This window comes from Sinohyriopsis cumingii, chromosome 4 (assembly GCF_028554795.1).
Source record: "Sinohyriopsis cumingii isolate HCF-2022 chromosome 4, ASM2855479v2, whole genome shotgun sequence".
Taxonomy (NCBI): Eukaryota; Metazoa; Mollusca; class Bivalvia; order Unionida; family Unionidae; genus Sinohyriopsis; species Sinohyriopsis cumingii.
In genome coordinates this window covers 122745238-122772058 of record NC_142964.1, presented here as the reverse complement: position 1 = coordinate 122772058, position 26821 = coordinate 122745238, and the positions used below count along the sequence as shown (strand labels likewise).

Here is a 26821-nt window from a genome sequence, read left to right as displayed (position 1 = left end):
TTGTGAAACAAGAACAGTTTTTTATAAATATTTATTCACCTGTCAGAAACCGGAGTGATAATTCTTATTTCTACAATGAACTGTAGACTTTAACACTACATATTGCAGCATCTTGGATTCTTCGTCGAGATTTGAACGTGAAGTCAGTATAACATTTTGTTATTAGGACTACTAAAATTTTATTCTCGGATTATTTTTGGATCATTTTTGGATTTGATTCTATAAAACCGTAAGTTCATATCTTTTTCATTTTTACAGAATTTTTCCAGGGAAATAAATTATTGTTTTTAAAAGCTTGTTGTTTTCACTCTTTCTTGTGTTACTGTTTATTCAAGCCTCAACAAGTGGTATAAGAACTGTATGCTTATTTTAAATTTTCACTTTCTAGTCTAGGGAGATAAATTATTTGTTGAATCTTAAAAATTTGTTGGGTTACGCTCTTTTCTGTTTCTCTGTTCAAGATCATAAAGCCAAAACTTAATACACATTACACGTTTCAAACGCTTTAATTAAATGGCTTCAATATTTCATCTGCAAGCTTTTCAATACATAATTGTTCTACATTGCCAATATTATCTTGTGGCGTAGCAAAATTCTTTGGAATCGGTAGATGAAGAAGAAATTAAAATGCACGGAAAGCAATTCATAGCAAGCGAAGTACTCAAACACACCCAGGGGACGCTACTCGAACGAATGGTCGACTTATCATTTCTGTAAAACATTGATGATAGTGATACAATTCCACTTTTCAAAATGCAATGGAATCAAACCGATCAGTAAGTAGGACCATGCCGCCCAAGCAAGCTGATTTCTGGTGAACATTGGGCACAGTTTATGCAGGACCTGTACGTATCATTATTTCATTACAATTGTGTTTATTACGATCGTTTTTTTCCCCCATTACAATTCCACACGATATCGAGCACATACGTCTTGCGAATATGAGGATAACCTGAATCAATTATGATCTCAAATTATTAAATTATTGATTAAAATAGTTATCCTATAAAAATAACTTTGCACAAGATGACATAAAATAGGAATTCTGTATTTTGGACCCCATACTCCATATAACTAATTTAAAATATAAAATGCAGTTTACGCATAACAAAAACATGGACGTCTTTATATACAATTATAGACACACGTACAAAACTACAGAATGCTTCTGAGACTGTTAAGAATAAAATTGTGTATGACAGAGCGTAATTTGTTCCATCTGTCAAAAATAGAAAATTAAAACGAATATCATTTTTCTACAGAGCTTTTAATATTAAATTCACACTGTTTCATATTGTCGTCAGTGATAGCGCATACTTTCTCGTTCATTCATTCTTTGAAACATAATACAGTACAACTGACAAACATATTAGAAGCACTGTTCTGCCTTAAAGGACTAATGGTAAACGATGATGACTGCTGATGACTGCTGTTATAAGAAATAAAATATTTTGCTTTTATAAATTCACAATATTTTGTCCGTAGAGGCACACATTACATTGTGCAGAAATTCGATTTTGAATAATCTAATATGATATTCAAAGAACAATGTCTATTTACGCAAATTTACGCATGTTTGTTGGAGTCAGTACAGCTCCCTAATGTCTCATAGACATACAGCAGTTATAAAAGTTTGCCAAAATATAACCATAGAATGTTAATTCCTTCTCCGTTGTTACCCTGTTCTGCCTATTCTTCTACGCAGTCAAGTGAGAGTATTCCAGATGTAATGCAAAATCTAGTTTTCATAATGAATAAATGTAATCTATACTTTTACAACATCATCGGGCAATTTATTACGCATAAATGGAAACCATTTGTACATTAGGTCATGGTTATAAAACTTACCACTACTTGATTCGAGTAAGCTATTCCGGAAGAGGAAGCGTCTTCTGTAGATGGTAAAATCACTCCCGGGCTGACAACCTGCCAGTCATTACATGAGTTAAGAAAAAGAAACAAGATAATGTACATATATATATATATTCTTCCAGGGAAGGATGCATCTCTGGGGTCTAGTTCTAAGACGTGTTAACGATTCGTATTAGCACAAATCTTATCCTCATCCGTCAATTAAGGAATACAATTATGCACATGTTTTACTGTAAAGCTGACTCGGTTTATTCTTCCACTTAGAGGACGTCGATTTCTTACACAAGAAATGCCACCAAGGGGAAACCAAGTGTAAATACCAAAACACGCTCTTAAAGTATAACGTTATTGGATTGTACTTAAAGCCCGCGTTAGTATAATTTAACTCATTTTAAAGGATAAAATTACGTCGCTTCAAACTTTATAGGTTTGTGATCCAACATCAACGTATGTTTGCACTCTGATATCGATTGGATGTTTTATTCTTTGGAAAGGTAAGCATCAAGTATCAAAAGATTCTGTGTAAATTGTAAAGACGTTACAATTCTGAAAATGTACATAAAAAGATAAAAGCAGCATATAAAATCCTTACAATATATGATCAAAGTATGTTAAATAAACTCTCAAAAAAGTTTATCTGGTGGTATATCAACATACAGTTTCTAACTGCAGTTCACCTCAAAATACCTGTCTCACACGGTACCTGTCTCAAAATACCTGTCTCACACGGTACCTGTCTCAAAATACCTGTCTCACACGGTACCTGTCTCAAAATACCTGTCTCACAAGGTAGAAGCTGACGCACTCAATAAGAATGTATTCCACTCTTAGCTTACACTGTCACAGGATGCGCTCTGGTCGAGGTTTACCCTTCACGAGGTATGCAAAAGCCCCGTATGTGTGTCGTGATCGTCCCAGTACCGCTTTGTCACTCCGACTTTGATCTTCTTAAGTTTGCTTGCGGAGTCTTTAATCCACCAAGTATGAGGAACATGCTCGTTTATACATTATTTGAAGTCGGTATATGGAATCTTCATTTTGGATACAGGTGACTGTATTTTCATTACCCTTTATGCCCATTGTGACTAGGCAACTAACTGTACAAACTACTTTCCCCAGATTTCATGAATACATCCTGTTTCTCTGCTATTAACGGGTTGTCGAACTTCAAATATTGCAAGGGTTTTTAATGCGGAAAGGAAATCCGTAAACATGATGAAATGTACTTTTTAAGAGGTTTCAGTGTAGTTCAGAGCTAGTGGTATGACTACAGGTTTGCAGTAAACAGTGTATCTTTATCCGCTTACTGGCCTGAGATGATGCCATGTGATGTGGCAATGGCAGTTCCAATGTTTTCTCCAGTTTTCGAACCGTCTGTATAAAGGGAAGTATAGTTCGTATTTTACTGACTTGAACAATGGTGAGTAACTGAAGCAAATATCTCTGTGAACAATTAATATCAAGCTGAAGCTAAGGCCTCTCTAAACAATTAACACAAGCTGAAGCTAAGGCCTCTCTAAACAATTAACACAAGCTGTTGCTAAGGCCTCTCTAAACAATTAAAATCAAGCTGAAACTAAGGCCTCTCTGAACAATTAATACCTAGCTGAAGTCAATGCCTCTCTGACCAATTAATATCAAGCTGAAGGAAAGACCTCTATAAACAATTAACACAAGCTGAAGCTAAGGCCTCTATAAACAATTAATATCAAGTTGAAGCTAAGACCTCTCTGAACAATTAATATCAAGCTGAACATAAAACATATATGACCAATTAGTATCAAACTGAAGCAAAGATCTCTCTGAACAATTAATATCAAGCTGAAGCTAAGGCCTCTCTAAACAATTAACACAAGCTGTTGCTAAGGCCTCTCTAAACAATTAATATCAAGCTGAAACTAAGGCCTCTCTGAACAATTAATACCTAGCTGAAGTCAATGCCTCTCTGAACAATTAATATCAAGCTGAAGCAAAGACCTCTCTAAACAATTAACACAAACTGAAGCTAAGGCCTCTATAAACAATTAATATCAAGCTGAAACTAAGGCCTCTCTGAACAATTAATACCTAGCTGAAGTCAATGCCTCTCTTAACAATTAACACAAGCTGAAGCTAAGTCCTCTCTGAACATTTACTACATTTCTACATCCTTTATTGTGCCATGAAATTAACAAAATGACTTTATCCCGAAAGAAAAACAAAGGCTTAATGCTTGGCTTTAGAGATAGAGATCGGAATGTTTCAACGACCATATATAAAACACAACTCACATACGTTTCTGGTTTTATATTTCCGATGGAAAGAATCGTCATCAAAATGGTTACAACGTATTCAACTTCTCAATTAGTAAACATTCAAATACATTTGATTTTTTCGACTTAAATTTCAAGTTGACCAGAAGGAGCCAATTACTATAATTCCAATGATACTTACCTTCGATGTGTAACGAGGACAGTACGGTCTCTCAGATAAATTTCAATGTGTGGCCGAGTGTATCAATCACTGTATCTATATGTGTTGGTTCTTCGAAGCAATTCCTGTGAAGAGTTTCACAAGATATAAAGAAACAATATATGTGTTTACATGTATTTTAATCTTGAATTTTGAGCCTAATGTCACAAACGATGAAACTGGCCTTTCTCAAGTTTAAAGTATTTCTGTATTACAACTGCATTTTTTTGCGATTGTTCCGAATGTACACGGTTTATATCCCAAAAGCAAATACTACTAAATTAACACCGGAAATACTCTCTGAACATATTTCTTTTTAGCAAAACAAATCAAAACAAAAAATATTGGATATCCTTTCTTCCTTTCCAATTCGGCAGACCCAACACACTGGGTTTACGAATCCTTGCAAAAAAATTAGGTTCTTGTAAAATGATACCATTTTGATGTAGGCTTATATCAATCATTATCAACGACTTTTTCAGTATATAAAAGTATCAGTAACGAGTTCTTACCGTCGACCAAAGCTCGGTTGAAAATGACAAAGATTAATGGTTTTTTAGCATCCCAACAACATCAATAATACAAAAACAAATTACACGTATCACATAAAAAAATGCGCAATAGTTGTTCGCTGCGAATCCAATAGTTTCGTTTATTATATGCTCCAAACCAAATAAAGATATCAAAGAGTTAATCTGCACAAAGTTGATTGAATTCCAAAAAATGTCATGTAATAACTTAGAACATGTAATAACTTAAAATCTGATTTTCTCAATCTTTGTGTGACTGTATTAGAAAAACAATATCAAACTAAATTTCTCTACTATTAAATTCCATTCACCCTTACTAGCTTATAGCGTAACATAATACCGGTGAAATAAAGGGAACTGTTACTTCGCGTTCCCAATAATATTCTCATGGCAACGAAGTAAAAAAAAATATTATATGCTCATTTTTTTCTCCGTTAGTTTTACATTGTCATAATTATACAGTATTTTTCCATACTGAAGGGCATCATATCGCACTACGCATGTGTTTAAAATACGTTTCGTGTATAAGGAACTACTTACATTGTAAACAATATAGGTTTATGTAGCAGACCAGTTAGCTTTTATAAGATTTGTTTGTGGATGAAATAAAGAAGCTGTTTCGTCAATCTTAAAGTAAGAATGATAAACTTAACGATGTCGACGAGTTTACTTAGTCACAACTTAAACTTTCAAAGACTCAAACGAATGTACCTGATATCTGCAATGCCCACATCAAACGTGAGAAACGCAACATTGAAAATACCTTTCTGATCATTTAAACAGATGTTTAGAAGAAATATTCGTAACGCTTCGCCAATAGAATGGTTCATACGATGATTAGATGTTCTCTGGGGTCTATAAACTATCATATAAAAGCAAAGTGCTATCACATATCTATCAGAGACGTACCGTTTTATAAATCAAAGAACTAAATTCGTAAACAATGCAAAGAAAAGTAAGAGCCTCAAACCCAATAAGCAAGACGACAAACAATGTTTATTTCCGAAGGCTAAATGGACTCACAAAGCAGCTGGTTTACAATTTTCCGCGTTAACTTTTTTGATACAATGTTTTGGATTTGGACTAGCAATATAAACCGGACAGGTTGTTGTTGTTGTCGGGTTTAACGCCATTTTTCAGCACACGATAGGCTATACATGGCGGCCAATATTAATGGAAGAGGAAGAATCCGGGAAAACCCCGGAAAGAACCACCGACCCACGAGAAGCTACTGGTAAGCTTTCTCACATACCCACATAGGCCGAACCCGAGACTCAAACCCACGCAGACAGAGGTGAGATGGCAGTGATCCGTAACGGTGAGCGCTTTAGACCACTCGGCCACTCGGGGCCCCAACCGGACAGGTCATGTACATAGCTGGGATCCTTAGTCCGTATAAAGAGATTGTAAGTGGTAAGGTATATACATATCTTCTTTATCTGGTAATAAGAATAGCAAAAAATATACTTACATTTTTGCGTCTTGACTTTTCTCAAGATGTACTTTCTAAGTTCTGTAAATCCGAATTGCATGACCTATGCCATGAGTTCCAAATCTCACTGCAAAAATTGTACCGTAATTTTGATTACTTTTCCAACTGCTCTCATTTTCTCCTTTCATACACTCAAAATGAAATGTACATGATATTCGATAGCGTTTTTCTGATAATTTCAATTGAAATAATTAATGTTTTCCCACAAATTATGATTCCAAACAATCAATGACAGAACAGAAACACACCTGCAGCTGATTTAAGGCTGCATAGAAAAGCATATCGAGTCCATGGGCTGTTGCATATCTACCAGAGTCGAACCATTTTATAAATCAAAGTAAAATTCCGAAATGCAGCAAGCTCTATTTGCTGTATTTCTGTTTATGGCGGTGGCAGCCTCAAAAAATTTCTGTATTATACGCTATGTCTCATTGTTCAATTTCTTAGCACGTTTACTCTATAGACTTTGTCCAAATAGTTAGGTTATGCTGTAAATACATAGGAAATTTTTGGTTCACTAATATCATTTATGTTCAATACAAAGTCACGAAAGTGGCCAACATCAAATACAACGCTTGCTTTGTTTTAATTATGTAGTCATATACTTTGACTTTATAATATTTGCACGACTGACCTAGGGAATTCTGTCTTTTCACTCTCTTATCTTCCTCTCGACTCTATCGATGTCGGAAAGAGTAGGCTGGTGTATGCACATCTAATTTTACAATCTCATCAAACAAGTTAAGAATACAGAACCCTGTGTTTTCATTCACTTTCTTTCTGACAATAACTTGCACCCCTCTTCTACATGTACAAGAACACATCACATAAATCAAAGTACAAAATCCGAGAATAAAATGAAACTAAAGTTTTTGGTGGAAAAGTAATGGTCTCGGAGTCAATAAGCCAAGGCAACGAAGAATTCATATTTTCTCTAGCTGAATGGACTGTCACAGGCCAGCTGCTTTGCAATTTTCCTCGTTAACGTTTTACCTACCATGTCATAATATAGCTTGGGTCCTTACAAAGAGCATGGAACTGACAAGGCATAACATGTCTTCTTTAGCTGGTCTTAGAATGGCAAAAACTATACTTACATTTTTGCATCTTGAATTTCCTCAAACGGTCCTTTCTTAATTAGTTCTGCAAATCCGAATTGCATGAGCTATGTCATGGGTTCTAAAACTTGACTACACACAGCGAAATTGTACTAAAATTTCAACTACATTTCCAACTGCAATCACATTCTCTTTACTGTACTCAGAATGAATGAACGTGATACTCCATAGCGTCTTTTTGATAATTTCAATTGACCGAGTTCCTATTTTCTGACATTGTGATTCAAAACATTCATTGACAGAATAGAAACCAACATGCAGCTGAGTCATGATTCGTGGCTCTCTGCTCAAATCACATGTACTTCGTCTGGAACTGACAAAGCTAATAAATCCAGTCTATAACAAACATAACTAAGTAGAATTGACAAACAGTTGTTGCAATGCGCATTCATTCACAATATGACTGAAAATTTCTATTTTAAGTATACCAAAACATTTTTTTTTCAAAGCTAATTTCGAACGCGCGACGAAGTTGAAAGGTCGCTGGGTGGTGCTATTTAAGCATTAATATTGTTAATATATATTGATAAATGTAGGGTTATGTATTTATTCTGGAATACAACATAAATCCAATTGCTTTGTTTATAATAGTGCATTTTGTATAATTAATCCTAAGGTAGAATATGACAATGAGTATCTAATAAAAAGGTTACTGCTTTTGTATGGGAAAATATATGAACACGTTTTCTTGCATTAATACCTCACCACCAAAAGTCGTGCAGTATTAATCCGAAGAAGAAAAGAAAAGAAAACACATTCGTTCATATTTTCACAACATACATTATAGCAAAGTGCTAAATTGTAATGAAATCAACAGTGTTCAGAAGTGATACAAATACATCATGACTTCAGCATAAAACCAACACTTGATATCACATACGAAGAAGGATATATGCCGATTATAGTGCCATAATTAATTGATTGCAATGTTAACTATTCATAATTATAATAGAGGCTTTGACCAGCGTGTGTGTTTATTATACGACAACACTAAAATATATAATTAAGATTAGCTCAGTGTATTTGTTTTTAATTAGTAGGGATAAGACAATGCTAAAATGCTAAATGCGAAACTAAATGCTAAAATAAATTGTATAAGTCCATGAAATTCTGACACTCTGATTTGAAATACTTGCATCTGTACATTTGATGCTATCGCTAGCGCATGCCAGATCTCGTGTATAAAACCACTTTACGTTTGAAGATGAAGGTTATAACTTACTGTATATAACACGTAAAGAAATCTAAGAATCTCGATGCCATTGCATCAGACATTTCTTCAGGGAATAACACAAAACTGGCAACCAATTTTGAAAGAATGTTGCAGGACTTAAACATTCAAATTTGTAAAGTACAACCAAGTTTTATTTAATATTTATCTGTCAATTAAATAGAATGTCATTTTATTGAGAACTTCGTCTTCTTCAGAAAGATATGATAACAGTGCCTTGTTGATGACCCTTATTTACATTTAGCAGTCGCTGCTACCTTTGAGTAAATAATACATGTGTCTATTTATTGACATGGTGGAGATGATGAATGTGCTTAAAAAGTGAAAGGGGAACAGTAATTCTCACGCATGGAACGTGGATAATAATAATTGAATCAGATTTATACGTTATTGCACTTGTATGCGAAAATATAAACGAGATTTTGTCTAAGTAATACTGCTTCACTTTTGGGTGTGCATTTGTTGCCGTCATATTAATGCTTAACATTTCCCTCTAATTTATTTGTATAAATATTGATTATCATTAAGACAAGAGACAGTGGTGTACATGATAGTTTTAGTTTAATAGATTTTAAGCGGTCAGATATGGTAATGTTAGAAACAAATTCTACCTAGTTCACATCTGATACTGATAAAGATTCTGACCCATTGGAGTTGGAGTCTGCAGTTGTCATCACTGTTGTTTTGATAAACTATTGCCCTTGGGTAAAACTAAAGAATTGTTCTCTGTAAAGAGCAGTCGTCTTGAGCCCTAGCTTGGGTGAACATTAAAAATTGGCTGGGAATATACTTTGTGTTGGATGTTATTGTTTGCAACTTTTGTACCCCGTAACAGCATTATTAGTCAGGAAATAAAACGAGATCATATTTGTTTGATTCAAATTGCAGTAAGCATCCCAATAAACTCATTTCTTGTTCCTGCCTCAGGCTCAATAATAAAGAAATACACTGCAAGAAACAAAGCAAATTGAATTTATGCTGTATGTCAAAATAAATACACAGCTGTAGATTCATCAATACACAGTAACAATATTAATGTGTACATGGCATCGTCCAGCGCCCTATGAACTTCGCTGGACATCAGTTTAAATAAAGTATGGTTCTAGTCATATTTTGAATGCAAAACCTTTTATAGTTGGTAAGGAATGGGTGCATTTTGCTTTTCTGTTAATCCAACTCAAGTCTCCTGTTCTGCTTCGTGATGGCAGGATTTACTGGGTCATTTAAACGCAGTAAGGAGAAGGTGATTTCAGTTGGAAATGTAGTCGAAATTACAGTACTAGTTCGGTGTGTTTCAGCTTGTCCATGATACAGGTTATGTCATTCGGATTTGCCAAACTCAGAAAGTACATTTGGAAGAAATTCAAGGTGAATAAATTTAAGTATATTTATTACTATTCTTATTACCAGCTAAAGAAGACACGTATCACTTGCATGATCGCAGTTGGAGTGAGCCCAGCTATGACCTGTATCATACAGTATATATCTTCTATCGCTAGCCTAACGTTGCATCAAAATAGTTAAATGGGGGACAATTGCAAAGCAGCTGTTGCGTGACAGTCCATTTAGCCAGTGGAAATAATACTGTTTCGTCGGCTTGGCTTATTGGCTGAGGCTCTTAGTTTCCTACAAAAACCTTCAGTTGCATTTTTTCTTGAATTTAGTATTTTGACTGACTTGTAAAATTGTTCGTCTCTGTTAGTTATGCCGTAACCCGGGGCCTCAACATGCTTTTCTCAACTATTATTATAAACCCTAGAGAGTACTGTTTATAGTCTGAACCGTTCTATTTGGGAAAGGTTATACATATGTCTCCTAAATAACTGTTTAAATTATCAGAATTGTATTTTCAACTACTGCGTCTCTCACATTGTTCTTGACATTGCGAATATCACGTTTGTTTGCTTGCTTGATTGAAAGTTTCATTTGTGACCAAGTTAACTCGTCCACATCGTTAGCTTTATCATATCTACTTTGAAAAGGACGAAACTGCTTGTTTAGTTCATCCACAAGCGAACCCAATAAACTAAAAGGTAAAGCTTGTACAAAAAAAGAGAATATATTGTTTACAAAGTAGTCCTACTACCCGATGTTACTATTAGACACGCGTGTCGTGGAGTATAAAAATATGGAAAAATGCTGCACGATTCTATTATTATACACGCGTGTCGTGGAGTATAAAAATATGGAAAAATACTGCACGATTCTATTATTATACACGCGTGTCGTGGAGTATAAAAATATGGAAAAATACTGCACGATTCTATTATTATACACGCGTGTCGTGGAGTATAAAAATATGGAAAAATACAGCACGATTCTGATGGAAAAGTTAACGGAGAAAATAAACAGCATGTAATAGATCTATATATGGCTTAAGATCAACAATCAGTCGCTCATTTTGACAAGAAAAGTTCACTGCATCGGGTTGCAAAAGCGAAAATAGTCACAATATTAAATTTGTAATAGCTATTATATAATATTATATTATTGTCAGTTTTTAAACTCTGTTAATTAGTTTTGTCAAGTGATATTGTCCCACCAAATTTGTGAATCTGAATTAGCTACAACTGAAGTTATTTTAGGTAGAAACTTATTTTATATTGAAAATGAAACGGTAGCCTAATTTTAATGTATGTAAGGTGTCGCAAAAGTCTGTATCTCAGGATATCACGTAGGTGATCGAAATCTCATTGTTGTCATCATGTCGAACTCTTTAATAGGTACTATCAACCGGTTTGTTTTTCTTTTTTAATGGAACTCAACTGATTGAGAGCCGGACGCGCAAGCGCCGAGTTCGATTCGCTCCCAAGACAGTCACTGATGATGCCTTTTCCAACAATTTGACATAGCACTGCTGACTGAGCGAGTTATTGCGAAGCGCATTTTGCTTCCAATTCCTTGACACTACATAGCTAAAGAAAATACCATTAAACAACAAACCAACCAACAAAATGATTTGAAATAATGTCATTGCTCCTGCAGCAATTCATCTCATACTGACCAGGATGTCGCGCTCTCCGTGATTAAATTCGCCTGGGTTGTTTTAGCACGCCATGATGTATGCAGTTAGAACGAGTTTAATTGTTCTATGGCCGTTATTTAGTTCTGAGCCAAGAAAAGCCATCCTTATAATAAAAATATTTTAAAGCTAAATACAATGCTCTTTTGTGCAAAAGAGAGGGACATTGGTCGTTCACCATGACCTTCCATCCAAACTCTGCTTTAAATTAAAGCCAGTCTTTATTCGAAGGAAATAAAATAGGATATTTCATACTGAAAATAATATCGGAATAATTACATCTGGAGACAATTTTCAAAAATTGTTCCTCGTAAAAGCAAGCAATACAAAAGAGAAACATTAAAAGTGCACTAGAGATATCGACTGTAATAAAGGAAACAAGCGGATTCATCAACGAAATTACGTTAAGTTGTGTATACAACAAAATCATCGGTGTCAGTATGTTTATACAACAATCATCTGTGTCAATGTGCTTATACAACAAAGATCTGTGTCAATATCCTTATACAATAATCATTTGTGTCAATATGTTTATACAACAATCATCTATATTAATATGTCTAAACACCAATCATCTGTGTCAGTATTTGTATTCAATAATCATCTGTGTCAATATTCATATACAACAATTATCAGTGTCAATATGTTCATCCACCAATCATCTGAGTCAAAATGCTAATAAAACAGTCAACTGTGCCAGTATGTCTAAACAACAATCACCTGTGCCAATATGTTATACAATGATCATCTGTGTTACTGCCTTCTAGTTGATGGCCTTCTTGCATTTCTTGAAGGGTATGGATCTTTGTCTCAGAATGCTCCTGTTGCTTATTCTAATTTTCCTTTGATACTCTGACAAAAATGTTCTGCCAACAATAGCAGGCTTTTTTCCTATTGTTTCTCTTGTATCCTGTCTTACCTTTGCGTTGACTTTATGGTCATTCTGGAGCCCAGTATTTTTCTCTTGAAAGGTACATCAAGTATCTTGACGTTTATTTCAACATTTGGGGTTCTGAGTCTTCTCTGAAGTATACGTCGATCTCTGGCGAAAAGGTCGAACTGTTTTGTCTCTTCCATCTCCTTAATAGTCTGAAAGCTAAATTAATACACACTCTTAGAATGGGAATCTCTTTCTATATTTATAGAACGCAAGTGTGAAGAAAAAAAAAATCAGTCAAATCAAATTTTGAAATTAAGATGAAACGATCATATTATATCAGTGAGAAACCAGAAGAAAAATGAAACCAGGAGCCAACGACGAAGCTCGTTGTTGCCTCATGCGCTAGCTGAAAGTGTTAGAACAAGTACATGCCAATGATTTCGATGATGACGTAAGTCAGTCTGAACCAACACCCTCTACTTCTTTGTCACAAGTACATCAGAATCAAGATCCACAAGAAATAAATTCATATAGTAGTTCCAGAAAACGAAAACGTGTTATCACATTCGAGAGACGATCAAAGTGACTTACACGTTGAATTTTAAAGAGTTCGAGTCAAACATTCCACCGAGAAAGCAATATATTTCATTACAGATTCGTGGGATGCGTTGTTACAAATATTGAAACGACAATGCCTAGCTAAAGGGGAGATTGTTTGAGATTCTCCCCGACTCATGACATTTTGAAGTCTTCTGTCTGTATAGAATTTAGTACACCAGCAGAATAACAACTTGTAAAATTATCGACAAACATTTTACACGTTCAACAATGCAATACCTGATGACCCACTTTTCACGTCCTAGAGGCAGCGGATGCATAAATGTGTTGTTGGTGGACGAAATTTTCAGTACCAAATGCAATATGGTCCAAATTAACAATTCACAATAATAAATGTTCTTTGCCCATGGCATTGGGTCGATTTAGGCAGGGAGAAAGATAACACAGAATGGAAAAGATCATGAAAGAGCATGCGGAAATCGGACAGAGCCAAACAATAATGAGATGCAGAACACTTTTTGAGCAGACGGGAATTTCCAAAGAGACCTTGTGTGGCATTCCTGAAATGCAGCAACTTCGGAAGAACTGCCATGACGGACGTCTGAACAGGAAATTTGAGGAGGCATCGAATATTGTTCAGAACATCAGACCCTGGGACAACAGTTCCATGACTGCCCATTCCCAATTGTAGTACTGATCATCAATGAGCTGCTCAAATTTCACGGAGAAAAGACCAAACCGATACAAACGCATCATCTTTGTGACCGCTTGGTGCGGGGTGACTTCGTCACTCCAACGGGTAACAAATATCGGACGAGGGAAAGATTCATCATTCCTGAAAATATTCAACCGTTCCTGTTTCCGCAAGCTGAGGTGTAACCTCAGCCCATTTTAGGGCTAATAACAAATTGCCTCTTATTAAGGGATTTCACTATGGCTTGAAAATCCGACTCGATAATACCTCTTCATAACAGTCATGTTCCTTTGATTCACCTTTCAAAATTAAAAACTACCTGTACTACCTTACACATTCAATTACACAATTAAACGTTCAGACTTTATTTAGAATTTCGGATATTTAGGAACACACTCTGTGCACCGAATTCTAAATTATATGTGTAGGAAAATTGTAACTAATTACAAACGTGGCAGCGGCTCCGAGTGGCTGAGTGGTCTAAAGCGCTTTCCGTTACGGATCACTGCCATCTCACCTCTGTCTGCGTGGGTTCGAGTTTCGGATCTGGCTAATGTGGGTATGTGAGAAAGCTTGCCAGTAGCTTCTCGTGGGTCGGTGGTTCTTTCCGGAGTTTTCCCGGGTTCTTCCTCCACCATTAATACTGGCCGCCATGTATAGCCTATCGTGTGGTGAAAAATGGCGTGAAACCCTGCAGCAACAACAACAACAACAAAAGTGGCTCACACTAAAATGGCAATCGGAAACACTCTTTAATAAAACTAGGCAGAATATGACTTAGTATTTCCCTGGCATTACTTAATTTACCGCACGACAATATAGCCATCAGCCGAGTCCTTTTCACCTTTTCCCGGTCTGGACACCAAAGACAAGATGTGTGGGTTGATTCTCACTTGTCATGAATCAAACGCCCCGAAAAGCGTGTACGCAAGTAACGTGGGTGACGTCTTTGTTGGGGTATTAATCCCCACCTAACGTCTTAATGCAATACAGACAATATCAGGATTAGCATGTATAAAGTTAAATTCCTTGTCATCGGAAAATGTATGTCCCATGGCGCTTAATTGTCCTGAAACCGGACATAATTTAATAGCATTGTTTGTAATCATAAACGCATGTGTGGTGTGGCTCTAATCCCCCCATCCCCCACGAACAAATAAATAGCATAAACCCGTCGCACAAGCTCAAATGGGCTAAAGCCAAGTAAATGCAAGCATAAGTAAGTAAGACTCGTTATGGTCTCATGAATCCAGCAGAGCTGGCACACTCAAGATTGAGTAAGAAATAGCAGACGGATCCGCGGTACCATATAAGTTACCAGCTATTGCACCCATTACCTTTACCTGCATTACAGGCCTTAGGTAAGAGTTTTACAACCAGTTGGAGCCTGAGGACAGGTGTTATATGAACTACATTGTTTTTGGTATGAGATACTAAAATAGAGGAAGGCGTCGGAAACGAACTGACGGAAATGGGGCTCCAATCAGTAATTGACGACAAGAAGGTGGCTAGTCGTTTCGTCAATTCCGTGAAATACTTATCCTGGTGGTCGCTCAGGTTGCGAAAGTCGAAACCAGTACAGTGGCAGTTTGGAGTGCGCATCATGAGCACTTACTGTTTAATTGTCTACTACAGTTACTTTATATCCAGACGAACAATTCACTGAGTGATTTGGAATGGACCATTTTCTGGAATCAAAGTACGACCATTCACGAAGTGTGATGAACTGCGTAGAAGATATCAGCAATGGAGGATATATTATACCGCCATAAAAACAGCCCATTTCAGGGATAATCATCAAGTTGTCATATTAGGGTTATAATATTTGGCTAGAAACCTGTTTGAATAAAGCTAAATTGGTATTCATATGTGATCCTTCTGGGCATCTGTCAAAACTTCTTGAACATTTTACTTTGGCTCTAAATTTTACCTTGTTCAATTAGGCCTTATATTTATTTTTTTTGTGATAATTATTAGGAGTGTTTAATTAAATTTTGTACACAACATTTAAATAGTCACGGATAGGAAACTTTTGAACTTGAAAAGAGCGTTACTCTAATTACAAATGTGGCTAACACAAAATTAGGAATAGAGAATTATCCGAATTAGGCACTGGGCAGAATTAGCCGTGAAAGTACTTTCATTGTGTATCAGAGATTCTTGTGGCGTTTGGTGACTCTTGTCGTGCTTTTTTTCCTCCATTGCCTCTTCCGTACAGTGTTCCTGCAGCGTGAGATACACACAAAGAAAAGCCCGAGACCTGTACATTTATGCAAGCTGGACCCTTGTCGCCAGGCGGTTGACCATTTCCCGCACAGATCGACTTATTTTAATTAATTTCTAAATTTCCGAATGGCAAGCAGTGCGTGCCGAATACGGGTTACCCGATGATACAACCAGTAGGGTCGGGGCGCGAACCACTCAGACCTTGATTCAACTTTGCCGATCGCGGACATGCAAAATAAAAGTATGCTTTGCATACATTAAAATGTCGATGGGTACTAAAATGGTTTGCATCGACCAGAAATTACGTAGTGTGCCGTGCGTACCTTAATCCGCCTCACATGGTCAAGAAATTAAATAGTTACCCAAGCTTACATTAACCCGTCCCACATGGTCAAGAAATTAAATAGTAATCCGAGCATACATTAACCAGTCTCAGATGGTCAGATGGCGCACGCAACTTAAATATAAGACAGTAACAGCAATCTTGCCATTGGTCGTTAAGCCTTTAGAGAAGGATGTCAGAACACTGTAAGGTGGGAATGTTGTGAAAACTAAGCAGTTCGGTGGAGGGAGTAGAGAACCTCCTGGGTCGGGTATAACCACTTGACATGTACCTCACAAACGGCATCTGAAAGGGGAAACGAACTCGTTAAATTCAGAAAGAGGCTAGTCTGGGAAATGATGAAGAAGAATCGGGAGAAAATTAAGGTATGGGCGAAGGAGACATACTAAAAGATTGAAGAATGGGAGGGAGGTGAGAGAAGTAAGAGAAAGAGAATTCAAGAGATTGAATAAGAATTAGATGAAACACCAAGAGACATTCAGAAGATTTGATCATTCAATTGAATGCCAGAGTAGGAGGATGTAAAGAAGGTAAAATGGGGTAGGAAGTCAACGAGCATAGTTTAAGATTTGTGGTCTTCACCATGACATCTTGGAATGCAAAGGGACAATGATGTGCCGTGACCGACCCTGGTGGTGCGACCACAGCTAAAGTATTGGTAGCAGAAACAACGGTACTTTTGAGGAAACCAGATCTCTAGAGTTACACAGTCTATTTGCCCAAAAATATGTGTTTCGTGGTTTTGTGTATGTCTGTGTTGTTTACAACTAAAACTCGAAACCCCTGTACTCTTTCTCGTGTCTTTGCATATGTTAGAGGGTTTAGAAAGTGAGTCTTTTAAACTCTTTCTACCCACGCGTGTTGTATTTGTTAGAGGGTATAGCAAGAGAGTCTTTTAAACTCTTTCTACCCACGTGTGTTGTATGTATTAGAGGGTATATCAGTGAGTCTTTAAACACTTTCTACCTACGTGTGTTGATAGTATGTTTGTGCGAAAGTATGATTATCAGTACGCACTATACTTTTCGTTAAGGTATAGGCTGTTTGTGTTTGAATAGTAATCAAAAAGCGGATACTGGCTTGTAGGGGTGTGTTTTGGATCATAATCAAACTGAGGTTGTTGGATTGTTTATGTGGTGCGATGTGTTGATTCCCATTTGTCCCTGTAAAACTGTTGACACCATAAACACTTTTGAGCCTTTCAATACTTTTGATCCTATAAACCCGTTTGACACCATAAAGTATCCCCATGTTTAAATTATTGACCATTTTTTAACATGGTTTCCCGTATGAACCCAAGTGACATTTCGATGTAAGTCTATGGGCTGGTGCTAGTTCCCTTAGTGACACATGCAACTATTTCTATGTATTTACTTAAAGTATATAAATTACATATTCGATCATCTCGGAGACCGGTAGCTCCATCGTAGTGTCGGTCCGGTAATCCAAACAAACAAACAACGACATAAAGGAAGTAATTGATTTAAGCTGAACATTCATAAACTTCGGATGTTTCAAAACAAATCGCATTAATAACTGCACGCCTAAAGTCTCATTTGGTATTAGAATCATCCCAAGGATGAATGCATCACTTGTAATATTTTCATTTCATGTAGGTACTCTTTATTTGAAAAAGGTCTGAAAAAGTTTCAGACGCTGTGTTTTTATTAACAACTTATACTGCGTGCAAAACAAGAACAATAATTTCAAAACAACAAAATTGTATTGCTCTCTCTCTCTCTCTCTCTCTCTCTCTCTGTCTCTCTCTCTCTCTTATAAACACGTGTTAAAGATGTACAAATATATTATGTTCTTTGTATGATACAGTACTTCTAAATTTGTTATTTGTTAGTGCAGTGGACTGAATTCAGTTATGCTTGGAGATGATATGCTTTTTTTTCCGAACTTATCAATCTAATTGATATTCCTGAAGAAAACAAGTTCCCGAGACCTGACAAAAGCAGATGGATATTTGATTAACATGAGTTCACAAGACAAACCAAATCCAAACAAGTACGGCTGTGCATACAAAGATGTTAATGATTTCAAGATTTATCGATACAACGGATATAGAATTAAATTAGAAGGCACGTGAACACAATACGAAAATGTCAGATAAATCAAATGTATATAACAGAAGAGATGCATTTTTACAAGATGACAGTAATGAAAAGATAAAAGAAACGATATTGCACTAGCACTATTTCCTTTAAGTGAACATCATCTCTGAATTATTTTCTATTCGTACCATTGGTGAAAATGCTTGATTATCTTATAACAAGTTTTGTTTTCAATTCTTCTTCCACAAAGGTGTACTTTTTTAACTTAGATTACGAAGGAGAAATTACGTTCGTGATGAATATTTAATTTGTTTTGTGCAGTTCGCCTTTGTTCATTCTCGAGGATACGAATTTAGGCCTACCCGATACTTTTTTTGTAAACAAGATAGTATATGGCTAATATTTGGTTATAATTCTAAATTATATATTAAGATAATTATCTCTGACTTTTGACCTTGGACGTTTGTAGAAGTGACCTTATTTATGAATTTAATAGGAAAATGAGTCTCGTCCTAGTTATGGTATTTGTTTTAGATTTTTAACTCGCATGTTCGCTTATGTTTGAATTAATCGTTACTATCTTTAATTTGAGTTGTGTTCAGAGCTAATTCGGGAAGAGTCTTTTAATAACATTATTCATTGGATTACAAGGTGCCCATTAACAATTCTGACTACATTCTTATTTTTGGATTGTTGTAAATTTATTTAGACAAAATTTGGATTACATCATTGTGATACAGCAAGACTCTTAACACATCAACACTATTCCAGATTATTGGCATATCAGCACGTTTAAGGTTGGCATTCATTTGGAACACCATTGGAATTTATTTGGAATACTGTTTGGGATTTAATTCATGATACTGTGAGTTATTTTTAAATTTTAAATTTTGTATTCTAGGGAAATAAATTATTTGTTGATTAGTTTTATTTTTAAAAAAGACCCTTGGTTTTCGATCTTCTTCGTTAATTGGTTTCAGACCATAAAATCGTATCATGTTGCTATTCATATTGTGCGAATGGACACAAAACACGCCGAACATATACGGAAAAAATAGCTGACTTTACCGTACGAATTTGCTATTTCAGTCTTTGTATACGCTTTATCCAACGAACAATGTGAAGCTTAAAATAAAATTATATTTGCTTTGTCTGAATGAAAAACGGATATTTTTCATTTTGTGAGTGTAAAACGCAAATTGATGAGAATATATTCCCTCTATCCAAGGGAATCTCATCTATATCATTTGCGAAACAGATGAACAATTTCAGCACATAATTTTTTCTCGATCGTGATAATTTTGATAGCATTGTCGTTTAGACATTCTTTTACAATACAAAACAATTTTAAAATATATTTTCATTAAAACGAAAAAAAAATAGTCTTATATCATTGTTCTAAACAAAATTTCATAGGTTATAATGATAATACAATAGTATTGTGACGTACCGCAAGTACAATAAAAAATAAAAAAATAAAAATAAAATAAAATGATCGCGTTCCTTCTGGTATATAAAATTCGAAACATCAACGCACAACTGTATCTTTGAAATCTATTAGCGGAAGCCTCGTTTTGGTTTCACAAACAGATCATTCAGCGCTTGCCACGAATTTTATCTCACTAAACTTTTCACCCCTATATTTTATCTGACGTAGCCTTGGTCAGTATACCTCACTAATGTTTGGATATAAAAACGTGTACCGTATTTATTCTTTCATGATACAATCATATAAATCGCTATCTATATATGACTTCCAATCCGGTGTAGTTAGAGACTCTACCTCGTCTACGATACTTGCATACACTGGGGTTGAATCTACTAGTCTATGGTATATGAATACACTGGGGTGTCATAGGACGGGACAGAAGAAGTTATCCCACAATGTTTGCATGTAATGAATACATACGGTAGTTGTGTGTGATAAACCACTTCTGCTTCTGTGTTAGCAAATTCAACTGCTCATTAGAGAGGGTTTATTCACGTATCATTTACTATTGCTAATTCCAGTCATGATCTTTACTAGCACATACTCATTCTCTACTGGCATACCAAGCTGATCTTTGCCATCTCACTGAGAAAACCACTGATTTAATTTAAGAGCTACCTTGAAATATATACTCGAACATTTGTGTATGTTCATTCGAAAATTTATCCAGAAATGACAATCTGCAGAAGAAGGCTGTGCGAATGCTTTTCAAACGTGCTATTTCGATTCCCTCGAATGTTTTGTTTTCATGTCTGTCCTGAGTACCAATACCAAACGGGGCCCCGAGTGGCCGAGTGGTCTAAAGAGCTCTCCGTCACGGATCACTACCATCTCACCTCTGTCTGCGTGGGTTCGAGTCTCGGGCTCGGCAAATGTGGATATGTGAGAAAGCTTGCCTGTAGCTTCTCGTGGGTCGGTTATTCTATCCGGGGTTTTCCCGGGTTCTTCCTCCACCATTAATACCGGACGCCATGTATTGCCTATCTTGTGCTGAAAATGGCGTTAAACCCTATAACAACAACAACAACCAATACCAAACCGTATCTTTTATTGTAAAAGAATCACAGCCGTAAGCCTGTAAACAGTCCTCCTCAAGATTATATCTCTAACAACACATATAACATATATATAATTATAATTATATAATATCTCTAACCTAATTTAACCGAGCTCATTAAGGAGGGAACAGCGGTGGCTCAGTGGTTAGCATACCTGATTCACAACCGAAAGGGAGCGGGTTCGAATACTACCATCTGACCAGTCTCTGTAAGCTGTCGTGGTGCGTCCTTGGGCACGGCACTTTACTCCAATTGTATCGGCGCTAAATAACCTACTTGTGTTACTGTGCCTTGAAGTACCAAACCAATGAGCATGCTCTCATATCTAGTGTCAAAAACAAACCATAGAAGGGCGAGAGCCAACCATTTGTAAAGCTCTTTTACTGCAACAGCACCTACCCTTTGGAATTCCCTACACGTGTCATAGGAAATTTAAATTCCCTCGCTTCATTTGATACCTCACTAAAGAATTATTTTATTGGCCAGTTGGCACGAGACATAATGCCTCCCAGTACAAGCTTGTAATATTGTGTTCAGATATATGTGGTGTGCATCTTATTCTACGGATGTCTGAAATGTCTATACCTGTGTTAACCGCTATTTTAGTGTACCCCATGTGACCGAGAAGTCTAAAGTGCTCCTTTACGGAACTATTGCATCTCCCCTTTGTCCGCATGACTTCGAGTCTCGGTCTGGGTATATGAGAAAGCTTACCATTAGCTTCCCATGGGTTGGTAGTTCCTCCCAGTTATTTTTTTTTTTTTACCGGGTTCTTCCGCCATGTATGATGCTCACGTGCTGCAAAATGGCGTTACCCATGTAACAACAACAACAACCACTTATTTGTATGTATGTACGAGTACGTGTGCATGTATGTCTGAGTGTAAGTGACCTTTTTTTATAACCGGTAATACTTTGAAGACCATGTTGGATATGGGTCTCTCAGGACCAAATGGGTTATCGTAGTTAATTAAAGATGATGGTTAATAATTTGACGACCGTGTTGGATATGGGTCTCTCAGGACCAAATGGATTATCCTAGTTAAATAAAGATGATGGTTAATAATTTGAGGACCGTGTTGTATATATATGGGTCTCTCAGGACCAAATGGATTATCCTAGTTAAATAAAGATGATGGTTAATAATTTGAGGACCGTGTTGGATATGGGTCTCTCAGGACCAAATGGATTAGCCTAGTTAAATAAAGATGATGGTGGTTAATAGTTTGAGGTCCGTGTTGGATATGGTCTCTCGGGACCAAATGGATTAGCCTAGCTAAATAAAGATGATGATGGTTAATAATTTGAGGTCCGTGTTGGATATGGGTCTCTCAGGACCAAATGGATTATCCTAGTTAAATAAAGATGATGGTGGTTAATAGTTTGAGGACCGTGTTGGATATGGTCTCTCGGGACCAAATGGATTATCCTAGTTAAATAAAGACGATGATGGTTAATAATTTGAGGACCGTGTTGGATATGGTCTCTCGGGACCAAATGGATTATCCTAGTTAAATAAAGATGATGGTTAATAATTTGAGAACCGTGTTGGATATGGGTCTCTCGGGACCAAATGGATTAGCCTAGCTAAATAAAGATGATGATGGTTAATAATTTAAGGTCCGTGTTGGATATGGGTCTCTCAGGATCAAATGGATTATCCTAGTTAAATAAAGATGATGGTGGTTAATAGTTTGAGGACCGTGTTGGATATGGTCTCTCGGGACCAAATGGATTAGCCTAGTTAAACAAAGATGATGATGGTTAATAATTTGAGGACCGTGTTGTATATGGGTCTCTCAGGACCAAATGGATTATCCTAGTTAAATAAAGATGATGATGGTTAATAATTTGAGGACCGTGTTGGATATGGGTCTCTCAGGACCAAATGGATTATCCTAGTTAAATAAAGATGATAGTGGTTAATAATTTGAGGACCGTGTTGGATATGGGTCTCTCAGGACCAAATGGATTATCCGAGTTAAATAAAGATGATGGTGGTTAATAATTAAGGTCAAACATGAGTTTTGTCTTCTGGAAAAAAGTTAGAAGCTATATTATTTATGTGGCTAAATACAAACTACGTTCTTGAATGCAAACAATGAAACAAACCTACATGCTGATGAATCAAACACTTCTTGATATGCAGGTAGCCATCTAAATGGTAAACCTTTGACAGCCGTATAGATGGTAAACCTTTGACGGCCGTGTAGATGGTAAACCTTTGACAGCCATCTAAATGGTAAACCTTTGACAGCCGCGTAGATGGTAAACCTTTGACGGCTGTGTAGATGGTAAACCTTTGACAGCCGTGTAGATGGTAAACCTTTGACGGCCGTGTAGATGGTAAACCTTTGACAGCCATCTAAATGGTAAACCTTTGACAGCCGTGTAGATGGTAAACCTTTGACAGCCGTGTAGATGGTAAACCTTTGACAGCCGTCTAAATGGTAAACCTTTGACAGCCATCTAAATGGTAAACCTTTGGCGGCCGTGTAGATGGTAAAAGTTTGAGCTAAATAATTTTCCCATTTATATGCAAGTAGTTTTTCAACGCATTGCTACTTCCCTTTATACATCTTTGTAATAAAAACTTAAAACTTATGGTAGATATTCTGAATGATCTAGATATATACACCACACAGACATGTCTAACAGATATTCGTCATAGTCTCGACACATGATATAAACACATCTAGTATAATGAATAATCTATAGAGGTACACGGCACAGACATGTCTAGCAGATATTCATCATCGTCTCGACACATGATATAAACAAGTCAAGTAGATATTCTGCATAATCGAGACACACGTGACATAAACACGTCTGGTACATAGTCTGCATAGTCGAGACAGATACGTGATATAAACATGTCTAGTAGATATTCTGAATAATCTAGACAGGTACACGACACAAACACTTCTAGTAGATATTCGTCATAGTCTAGACAGATACATGATATAAACATGTTTTGGATATATTCTGCAGAGTCGAGACATACATGATATAAACACGTCTAGTAGATATTCTGAATAATCTAGACAGATACATGACACAAACATGTCTAGTTGGTATTGGTCATAGTCTAGACAAATACATGATATAAACACGTCAAGTAGATATTCTGAATAGTCTATAAAGATATATGATATAAACACGTCAAGTAGATATTCTGCATCGTCTAGACAGATATATGATATAAACACGGCAAGTAGATATTCTGAATAGTCTAAACAGATACATGATATAAACACGACCAGGAGATATTCTGCATAATCTAGAGACTTACATGATATAAGCACGTCTAGTAGATATTCGTCACAGTCTAGACAAATACATGACACAAACACGTCTAGTATATATTCTGCATAATATAGAGACTTACATGATACAAACACGTCTAGTAGATAATCTGAATAGTCTAGACAGATGCATGATATAAACACGTTGTAAAGGTCTCGTAGACTACCTTACGTTGGGGTGGGGTACTCCCAGAATTATCTTTAATTATTACAGAAGACCCACTCTGGCTCGTTTTTATTAGAAATTGAAGTAGTGATATAGATGCAAAGCTAAATTACTGACTACAGTTAAATTACTGACTACACAAAAGGTGGAATTCAAATAAACAACAAATTTAATGCCATTCAACAACAGATAATCCTTCCTCAAATGAAATTCAATATTCAAAACCCTATCACTCCTCTTTCACTCGATCAAGTGAAGGCCTATTTCATCATTTGACTTAGTGTGGTAGATTTTCCTCCTGTCCTGTGTTTCTACTCATCTGTAGTATTTCTTGACTGGTACCCAGTACCCCTTCAGTCCAACACCAACGTCCTTCACCCTTAACTTTCCTCCACTTCCGTTCTCTCCTTTTCTTGTCTCCCAGAGACTCGGGACTAACTGTACCAGGGTATTTCCCTTTTCTGTCTCCCACAGCTCCTGTCCGAAGCTCCTTTGTAATTCCCAGAATAACAATGTTTCCCGCCAATTTCGAATGACGTCGGAGTAGCTTATAACTTCCTTATGTAATTCCCGCATTATGGTTTAGCGACTACTGACGTTTAGTTTCAAGACATTAGATTTAAACTTGCGATTTCAATGGTGGCCACGCCTTGCTCAATTCCTAGTGGATGTCGATTCACCCATGGTCTACATAATTAGCAGACATTACCCCTTCCCCGGCAGTCTATCAAGGGTGCAATTTCGACCCCCACTTGATGTTCCTTTGAGCCCGACACCGGCAATTCATGTCACGTACCTGTGAATCGCACGCAGCCAAATAAGGCGCCAATAACAAGTTCCTATGGCCATGTGATATACAGCTGGCTTCCCACCCGTCCTTTTGATGTCGACTTACACTATCGTAACATCAGCAGGCCGGCCAGCTGTGTACACATCGCTTTGACACTCAGGGTCTAGCATATACATGTTGCAATCTGGCTATTGTTCCTTACTTATAACGTGACACACGTCTAGTAGATAAATGTGATAGTCTAGACAGATACATGATAAAACAAGGATAGTAGATATTGTGCAGAATATAGACAGATACATGATATAAACAAGGCTAGTAGATATTGGGCAGAATATAGACAGATACACGTCCATGGATACAACCAAAATCAATATCAGCGTTACGAAGGCAAAGCAAAGATAGAGTAAAGGATGGTAGAAAATAACATTTGAGGAATTTGGTAAAGAAGAGTTTGAGAAAGAAAAACGAAACACGGTGCACCTAGAGCGCAAAAAACTTCAGTATCAACATAAAATAATCGTAATAATTTGAAGTTGTTGGTAGGATCAACACACGGTGGACTTTATTCCTTCATTTCTTCGGTATATGGTGGATCAAAAATGATAAGCAGCTAAAGGAAAGAAAGAAATTAATCAGCGCTTTGTGTGTTTTGGGATTTTTAATATAGCTTGACCAATTTTTCAATCATATCGCTACGATGTCTGCAGTGTGGTAGTTTATAGTGATGTCTAGCAATGGGGCATCATGCCGCAGACACGTAGCATGATGTCCCACCCAGTCACATTATCCTGACACCAGGCCTACACCAGTCCTAACACTAACCTATTAATGATGAGCGCCTAGCGAGGCAGCTGTTAATACCATTTTTATAAATATTTGGTATGGCTTGGTCGGGGTTCAAACCCGCGACCTCCCGCACCCGAGGCTGACGCACTAACCACTAGGTCACCGGAGCAGTCGTATTAATCAGGTGTATCAAGTTATATTTGTCGGGACCTTCAACATGGTTGTTACACCATTCTGCATTGTCCCATAGTAAATCACTTTGTTTTGCTCTTTTCCAAAAGCTTTGATTTCTGCAGATTAATAAAGGCAAAATATTTTCGAAATTTTTTGTTCAGTTCTAGAGTGTGATAAGAGATCACCGATGAATACGTTTGGTTTTGGATTTAGCGTTTTTTATTTTTCTTTCCCGTTTCAGTACATGTTTTTCAATTGAACTTTATATTTCTTAAAAAGAGAGTTTTGTGGTTTTGAGGATTGTACCTCTTTTTCATTTTGGAGTTAGTATCTGATCATGATACTATTTTAGACCGAGACTATGATAGATAGCAAGTCTATTTTTTACCATGCCACATTCATATGTATGCGACTGACCAATGATTTTCCTACGCATTTTCAATCGAAACGTTATGGCATCTTAGTACTAATGGGTCAGAACTTATTTTACCTCACCACAGGAAAAACTACAGTCAACATACAAAACCACAAGATAGTCTTATACGTCCAAGAGCGACAGTGTGAATCATAAAT

The 26821-nt window shown here is 36.6% G+C and overlaps 2 long non-coding RNA genes across 3 annotated transcripts in view; one reads left to right on the top strand and one right to left on the bottom strand.

Annotated features, from left to right (window-relative positions):
- The window catches only part of LOC149802030 (uncharacterized), a 219439-nt gene that overhangs the window by 92549 nt on the left and 100069 nt on the right, over positions 1-26821 (top strand). The gene's annotated exons all lie outside the window — the stretch shown is intronic.
- LOC149802031 (uncharacterized) lies at positions 380-7699 on the bottom strand. The gene is made up of 4 exons (XR_016420494.1): positions 7443-7699; positions 6325-6412; positions 4306-4409; positions 380-3246 (listed from the first exon to the last, which is right to left on the bottom strand). It is a non-coding gene; the product is annotated as an uncharacterized LOC149802031 (long non-coding RNA).